This window comes from Triticum dicoccoides, chromosome 1B (assembly GCF_002162155.2).
Source record: "Triticum dicoccoides isolate Atlit2015 ecotype Zavitan chromosome 1B, WEW_v2.0, whole genome shotgun sequence".
Classification (NCBI taxonomy): Eukaryota; Viridiplantae; Streptophyta; class Magnoliopsida; order Poales; family Poaceae; genus Triticum; species Triticum dicoccoides.
In genome coordinates this window covers 575869673-575878675 of record NC_041381.1, presented here as the reverse complement: position 1 = coordinate 575878675, position 9003 = coordinate 575869673, and positions in this window count along the sequence as shown.

Genomic DNA, 9003 nt, shown 5'->3' with positions numbered 1-9003 from the left:
GTGCTGAGTTGCAATTGCGCTCGGGTTGAGACGGTTGCAACTATAAGAAAAAAACTAGAAAAAGAGGGATCGATTTCATCGGTGCCGACAACCCCCTCCTCCCCGACTCCCGGTTGCGGTCACATTAGATGCCCTCAAATGTTTGTTTGGGCGGTGTTCAGTTGCGATTGCGCTCATGATGGGGCGGTTGCAAAATTACAACAAAAAACCTTAAAAATGAACCTATTTCATCGGCGCCGACAAACCCTCCCCCAGACGCCCTGGTTGCGTTTGGGTGCTCTGAGTTGCAATTGTGCTCGAGTTGGATCGGTTTCAACAAGATACAAACTATAACAAAAAAATCACGGTCGTTGACAATCCCCCGGATGTAGACACATCATGCATCTTGCAACTATTGTATTACAGGGAGAATCAAGAGGACCACGTATGCGGACACACCTTTTTCTTTTTTGAAAAAGAGGATAATATGATTTTGGCACCACATCCATTACATATTAGTATGTTTGGGGGGGTGGGGTAGGTACTGGACAACACACACCTTCTCTGAACACATCAAAAAAAGAACACATCATATAGTGCCCTTGCATAGTTCAAAAACACAGAAAAAGGAAAACATCAGAAAAAGGTGTTGAACATGAGGGAAAAAGTAGAAAAATGCTAGCACATTGTTTGTAGCACCCCTCACATTTTCTTTCTATCACATCATTAGAAAAAGGGTATTGGACATGAGATAAAAAATGAAAAATGATGGCATAATATCTCTACCACCACCATCCTTTATGGTTCTGTCGGCCTCAAAGCATTGACGACGCATACTAGGTTGATATTTTTTTGAGACAATGTCGCGAAGCTTTTATTGATTCGTCACAATGTTTACAGGGACGGATGGTAAATTCCCGGGGTGTCCTAACCAAACATGGCGGCCACCACTAAGAGATAAAGCATGCTTCGCTAAGTTGTGAGATTCAAATTTGAGCTCGTAAACTCATGACTGAAATTACAAAAATCAAAAGCTAAAGAATGTTCAACTATCTCATGAATAACTGCACCATAGCTCGCGAAATTCTCTTTGTTTAAGTCCTGCACCACCGTTTTGTAGTCCGATGTGACTTGTATGCGCCTCAAATTGAGATCATCCGCCAAAGCGAGCGCTTCTCTGATGGCGAGAGCTTCCAACATCGGGGGATCCACAATGTATTTGAAAGAGAGAGTCGACGCTCCCATGAACATACCTCTATCATCTCTGCAAATGACCCCAACTGCTCCACCATACCTGGTAACTACTACGTCAACATTGAACTTGGCATCCCCTTGGGGCGGGGCTACCCATCGCCTCGGCCTGGACTGGTTGGAGTGAGCGTCGATGGAGATCTTGCATTAGTCACTTGGACATCACCTATATATTTAGATATGAAACTGTCAACAGAATAAGGTGGCTGAAATATATGCTCGTGAATTGCCTTCCTCCTGGCGGCCCAAATTGCCCAGAGTGTCACCACTAGTCGGACAAAGAGTTGTTTCGACAATATTTCATGCATAGAAAACAGCCACTCCTTCGGGCATACTTCTGCACGGTCGACCATATGCTGCACCAACTCCTCCAGGGCCAATGCCCACACACTCGCTGCCATCGGACATGAAATAAGAGCATGTTTCCAAGTGTCAACAGCCCCACATATCAAGCAAGTATCCTCTGTTGCCATGTTACGATGCTTAAGTAGTGAACCCGTTGGCATGGATTGACGAACCAGACGCCACACGAACACCTTGAGTTTTGATGGAACTTGCATGTGCCAGATCATGGACCACTTCTTCGTCTCTTGATGCTCGTAGGATGTACCGTCCTCCTCATATAACCAAGCCTCCCTGCTATGTTTCGTCCTTAGTATCATCCAGTAAGCTGAGCGAACACTAAACATTCCTCGAGGCTCCTCATGCCAGCCCCAAAAATCCCCCACACGACGTGTGCATAAAGGAATCCGTAGGATCTCTTCTGCATCAAAGTGAGTGAACAATGAGCGTACCAAGTTTTCATTCCATGTTGCCGATGTTGCATCTATGAGCTGCACCACCTTATCCGGTGGGTTATGGACAAGCGAAACGATGGGTCTCTTGATGCCGTCACATGGGATCCAGTTATGCCTCCAAATATTTGTTGTCTCTCCATCTCCAATACGCCTAATGACACCTTGTGCCAGAATGTCATGGCCATCCAATATCGCCCGCCAAATCTGAGATGGATGCGGCCCAAGTTCGGCTTCGAGGAGAGAACAGTGTGGGAAGTATACTCCGTTGAGAATAATCGCACTCAGCAAAGTGCAATCTGTAAGGGTACGCCATGCTTGCCTTGCCAGAAGTGCAAGGTTAAAAATCTCCATGTCACAAAATCCCAGGCCTCCCAAGTGCTTTGGTAGAGTCATTATATCCCATGCTACCCAGCTCGGCTTTCTCTTACCATGCTTGGAGCCCCACCAAAATTGTCGGATAAGTGACATTATGCTCTCACATAAACCTCGTGGTAGTCTGAAGCAAGACATAGAGTAGACCGGTATAGCTTGTGCAACAGATTTGATCAAAACTTCTTTGCCAGCAGCTGATAATAATTTCTCCATCCACCCTTTGATTTTCTACCACACACGGTCCCGGAGATATTTGAGCGTACCATTCTTCGAGTGGCCAACGTTTGTTGGCATGCCCAGGTAGCGCTCAATCAAAGACTCATTGTGTACTTGCAGATTGTTGTTGACAATTTCCCTCATCTGCACCGGGCAACCCTTACTAAAAAAGATTGAGGATTTCTCATTGTTGATCTGCTGCCCCGAAGCATTGCAATATGTATCAAGTAGGTTTGACACCGTAGTTGAACTCTCCCCACTCGCCTTAAATAACAGCAGGCTATCATCTACAAACAAGAGGTGGTTAACGGTAGGAGCCGTGGGTGCCACCTGGATACCTGTCAGAGACGACTGAGAACTTGATTTAAGGAGGCATGAAATGCCCTCTGCCGCAATCAAGAACAAGTAGGGGGAGATTGGGTCTCCCTGTCGGATACCGCGTGTTGGTAAAAAGGAGTCAAGCTTCTCGCCATTAAAACAAACAAAGAATGAAACTGAAGAGACCATGCCCATGACCACATCTATCCAGTGATGATCAAATCCCAATTTAGTCATAATACCTCGAAGATAGGCCCATTCCAACATGTCGTATGCCTTCATCATATCTAGCTTCAAAGCACAATAACTGTTTGATTTTGCTCTCGATCTTTTCGTGAAGTGTAAGCACTCATAAGCACATATGATATTATCCGTAATCAACCTCCCAGGCACAAATGCAGACTATTCCTTGGAAATTATGTCAGGCAATATAATTTTCAACCTGTTTGCTATAACTTTCGAGGCTATTTTATATAGAACATTGAAAAGAATTATAGGCCAGAATTGAGCAAGTACTGTGGGATTCGTTTTCTTTGGGATCAAAACTAGAACAGTTTCGTTGATAGCTGCCGGGCTCTCCTCGCCATTCACTATTCTGATCACTATATTTGTCACTTCATTCCCACAAATCTCCCAGTGCTTTTGGTAAAAATGAGCAGGAAAACCGTCTGGACCCGGAGCTTTGGTCGGAAACATCTGAAATAGAGCAATCTTCACCTCCTCTTTGGTGTACGGGGCACACAGGTTGGAGTTCATCTCGACTGTCACCTTCCTCGGGACATGGTTGAGCACCACATCCATGTTTTGGACCCTTTCAGATAGATATAAGGATTTATAAAAATCATTAGCCAAAACCTTTAACTCTGCTGGGTCGGAGATCTCTACTCCTAGCGAGTTCTGAAGTGCTTTGATCATATTCTTCTTGTGACGAAGACCAACTCGAAGGTGAAAAAACTTCATGTTTTTGTCCCCTGCCGACAACCATTCAACCCTCGCTCTCTGCCTCCACATAATTTCCTCCCTGTAGTACATCTCTATCAGCTTTTCATTGATTTTGAGCTCAACATGGGAAGGACCAGTTCTTGCCGGGTCGTTCTTAAGTTCCTAAAGCATGAGTTTGAGTTTTTTTATCTCTTTCCTTACACTACCAAAAGTATCCCGGCTCCACCTCTGTAAATCATTCGCAAGGTCCTTCATCTTCTAGCCTAGCTCTGCCATGGAAGTGCATGGGGGTCCGACCCCCCAACCAGAAATTATAGTGTCATGGAAGTTTTTGTGTGACTCCCACATTAACTCATACCTGAACGGTCTTTGTACCCGCTCATGCGTACTAGCATCCAGCTCTAGCAATAGGGGCGCATGATCTGAAGTTACCCCCGTCAAGTGTGTGACCGCAGCCAGCGGGAACTTGGCCAGCCATGACACGTTAGCGAGAGCTCTGTCAAGTCTACACCTCGTATAGCTCCCACCTGTTACCTTCTTCTCAAAAGTCCAAAAATTTCCTTTGTATCCCAAATCAAGCAACATGCAAACGTTAAGAACTTCTCTGAAGGCTTGGATCTGAGCATTGCTACGCTGACCAACTCCTTGATGTTCATCTGGACGTAAAACCTCGTTAAAATCACCTAAGCAAAGCCATGGAAGATCGCTCAAAGTGCTAATATTTTTCAAGGTTGTCTAGGTGTGATGCCTCATATGTGTTTGTGCCTCACCATAGACGCACGTCATCCTCCACTTCTCTGCATCTTGTTCCTCAACAGACACATCGAGATGATAAACATAGTAACCAAGAATTTCAACCTTTATTGAATTATTCCAAAACAAGCCTATTCCACCACTCCTCCCTTGACTACTTACATCATAAGAGTTATCAAAACCCAATGTTCCAGCCAAAGCTTCTACCCTAGCACTCTCAATTTGAGTTTCAACGATGCACAACAGGGTAGGGGTAAATTGCCTCGCGAAATCGCGAAGTTCACGGACTGTCGCAGCTTTACCCGCACCACGACAGTTCCAGCAAAATATATTCATTGGGCCTGGCGGCGCTCCTCGAAGGAGCCCGCCAACGATGAGACAATATTTCCAAGATCGCCACTCTTCTACAAATCATCAGCTACTGCATCTGTTTTAGCCCTCTTCAGGTCTTGTCTGCTGCTCGGACACAAAGGATCAGTGGGGGGAGATGGCAGCGCAAGGGTCGCCCCCTGGCCTCCTGTAACAGGCGCATTATGACTTGATTGCGGCACATGTTGCATCTGCGTCCTCTTCATGGAATAGTCCGCCTCTGTCATATCTGTATCAACTTTTGAGGTATAATCCTCCTTCCTTTCACTGCCCACATCTTCATGAGAAGAGTTACCGTTTCCCCGAGCTGCCATGCCTCCTCTTCGGCCTCCCCTCCGGCCATGGCCCCCGCCGGGACCCTGTCCAGTGCGCATAGACCAGGAGGCTCGAAGGTCTTTGAAAACCAGTGTTGTAGGAGGGTGGATTCCATTGCCATGTTCTTTGAAAAGGTGGCCCAGCTTACCAAAGACCGCACACCAGTCTGGAAGCCTCTCATATTTAACCCTGTAAATTTGGTGCTTTCCATCCCTTATTATAGAAAATGCATTCTTCAAAGGCTTGTTGACATCAATCCAGACCCAAACCCGATGGAAATTCCCCACAAAGTCATGTGATTGGGGTTCTGCATATAAGACTTCTCTAGCTTTTGAGCTAGAGATGGCACCAGATGAGCATACAATGGCGGGACATCATGAATCTGCAGCCAAGTCTTGATAGTATCAAGTTGAACTGTTGACGGTTTTGCCAATCCGTCATATGGTTTCAGAATAACGGTGTCTCCCGAAAGTTCCATGGACCATCACGTGTTACTCTCTCCCAATCGCCCAAACATGAGAACTGGGCTGTGTACAGATTGTCTTCAAGCGGTTTGAACTAGACCTCCTGAGCTAGATCCCACGCCATCCTCATATTCTTAAAAAACCAAAATTGGTTGTATGATTTGGGTGTATGCACCCGGACCAGCGCGATCCAGCGTGCCACCGTCGGCGGCGCCTCATCTTCATCGAACACCACATCGTCAAGGTCCTCCTCTCTAAGACCTAGCTCCTTCATCAATGTTGTTATGTCATCCGTCTTGGAGGGACCTGCAGAGCGCGATCCCGAAGCTCCGTCCGACGCCATGGAAAACTTCGAACCCTAACCCGATTGGAATACCGGGCCTTGAGGATAACCCTAGAACCCCTCCCACCCCAGTCCCGCCTGGACCAGGGTCGCCACCGCACGCCCGCTCGAAGGGAGAGGGCCAGAAGGCACAACAGAGGTAGGGAAGAGAACGATCTCAATGATGGCGATCAGATCGCCTCGAGAGAAAAAAAACCTAACTCGAGGGAAGCCTTACGTTCCGCCTGAGCTGTGCATACTAGGTTGATATGTTGTCCATTGATCTCCCTGAAGTTAAACACAACAGCATCATCCACCTGGAGGTTGTTCTGGGCTACAAAAATACCCCAGGCTTGGTTGAGAATGACGCGTCCGTCACGGCCCATGTGATACACAATGTGCATAACCTCTCCGACGCCCATACATAGCCCAAAAACGCCTTCTGGGTCCAAGTTCAATGATTCAGCTACCTTCTTGGGGATTTTCTAAGTGATGTCCACATGAAAAATTCATGCCTAATGAAAGACACGCAACTAACACAATTGTGGGTATTTCAATGATAATGACATAAAAACAAAGAAATTGCACACTTGTGCTCCATGTACAAACAGAAAAAAAAAGAAAAAAAAAGAATAGAATGTCACAAGTCGATACAAAAATGAACATAAAAGTGGGTATTTGCATGCGGGTAGACGGGCATGCAACTAATGGTCCATTTTTCATTCAAGTCTTAAAAAATGATAAAAAATAAAATAAAAATGTAATTGCAATTGAAAGTTTGATATTAAAAAAATGACATAAACAAAAGTAAGAAATAAAAGTTAATACAAAAGAAAAAAACACTCACAAAAAAAGTTGAATAGACTCTAAAAAACAGTTGAATAAAAAAGGACAGCGCACAAAAGAAAAATGGTCCGTGTTATGATCGAACCAGAAAAATAATCGTTCGTTTGACGTTACAAGAAATAGTCCATCTGTTGAACCAGTGAAAAAAGAAAAAGAAAAAGGTATTACAAAGAAAGGCCTGCCGGCCTTCACCATAATAAAAAAAAGGCCTGTCGGCCTGGCAACGAACGCCCACAACACAAAACTACAGAGAGCCCGATACAAAAGCAGCCACACGTCGAAAAGTACGAATCTTAGGGCATATATACATCCAACGGTCACAAAAGTGAATGAGACATAATTAAAACTCATCTAGCTGAGTTTTAGCAAATCCGTTAATAGATTACGTCTCAACCGAACCAAACACATTTGAACGGGATGTGTTATCAGCGTAATGAGGTTACGTTACAAAATTCTAAAACAAACACATCCTCGGATGTACTCGGTGAGGATCGTGGTGTCATGTTCAGCAGCTGATCCATCTTTGCACGACCCTGGTGGCTTCCATGCCGAGGGCCACCTTGAGCCCGGGTATGGTGCGGCCGCTCCTCTTGATGCCCCACACTCTCTCATTGCTACCGGCCTCGCTCGAACATCTGACTTGGCCCGCACCACGAGTTAGCCACTGCGTCATCTATGGGGGAAAAAGTTCAAAACAAACCTTGAATTAGTAGGTGAAAGCTAAACCAAACCTCGTACTCTCAATCCTGAAATCAGCACACCAATTTTTTTAATCCCGGTCTATTTTAAACCTTGAGAGGACTTCGCCGGTATTTGTAGAATTGAGCCGGCCAAGTAGCACAGTCGCTCATGCGTGTTGTGTGCGCAATAATTTATTTTTCTTAGTTTTTTAAAATACATTATGGACATTTTCAAATTAAATGTTTTCAAAACTTTTTTGAATACATGGTAATATTTGTCCAAATACATGTTTTACATTTTCTTAATGACAGTAAACATTTTATAAAACTACATGAACACTCTTTTACATGGTTCACCATTTTAAAATTTGCATAAAATTTTCAAACACATGTCACATATATTCTGTTAAGGTTATGACACATTTTTTTACAACATGCAAACATTTTTTTACATTGTACAAAAGGTGTTCGCACTTTAAAATTTTGTTCAGGTTTCAGAAAAAAGTTATATTTCAAAAAGTGTTTGCATTTTAAAATTTTGTTCAGGTTTAAAAATATGTTTATGTTTGAAAAGGTGTTCTCTTTTTGAAAGTTGATGGTTTTTTAAAGTATTCAAATAAAATGTTCGAATATTTCAGAAATAAATACGTTTTTAATACTTGTTAGCCCTTAAAAAAAATTCAAAGTTCGACACTTTGGTTTCTTATTAAAAACAATTAGCCTCTTATTATGTAAGTCATAGTCGTCTGGTGTGGTGGCTAGCAAAATCAGGTCAACCATGCCAGGTCCCAAGTTTGATTCCACGGCATGTTTTTCTCTTTTGGAATTATTACGACGCGTGTTAACAAACAGAAAGAAAGAATTTTTACGGCACGTGATAAGGAAGAAAAACTCGCTTTATATCTGGTGGGCTGGTCCAGTCGAGTCCGCAACCAACAATCCTATACATTTTTTAAAAACATTATTTACGAAATAAAGAGCCTCTCTTCAAGACAGTGCCCGGATCGTTGCGCCTTTCGTAAGGGTCGGAACTTCCTCGACAAGGAATTTCGCAATTTATGAAATTACAAAAAATTATTCAAAAAATGTGACACAATTCTGAAAATCAAAACATTTTTATAGCATGTGAAAAACTGTTGGGATTCTGAACATTTTTTGAAAAATGTGATTTTTTTGAAATTGCGAACAGTTTTTAAAAAGCGAATCGAATTTCAGAATTCTAAATATATTTTTAAAAACACAAATGAATTGAATTCATGCCAAAAATATAAAATAGGAACATTTTTTAACTTCTGAACAATTTTAGAAATGTACGAACATTTTATAAACTTCACAAATTCTTGTTCTGTTATAGTGGGCCGGCCCAAATTCTTGTTAGT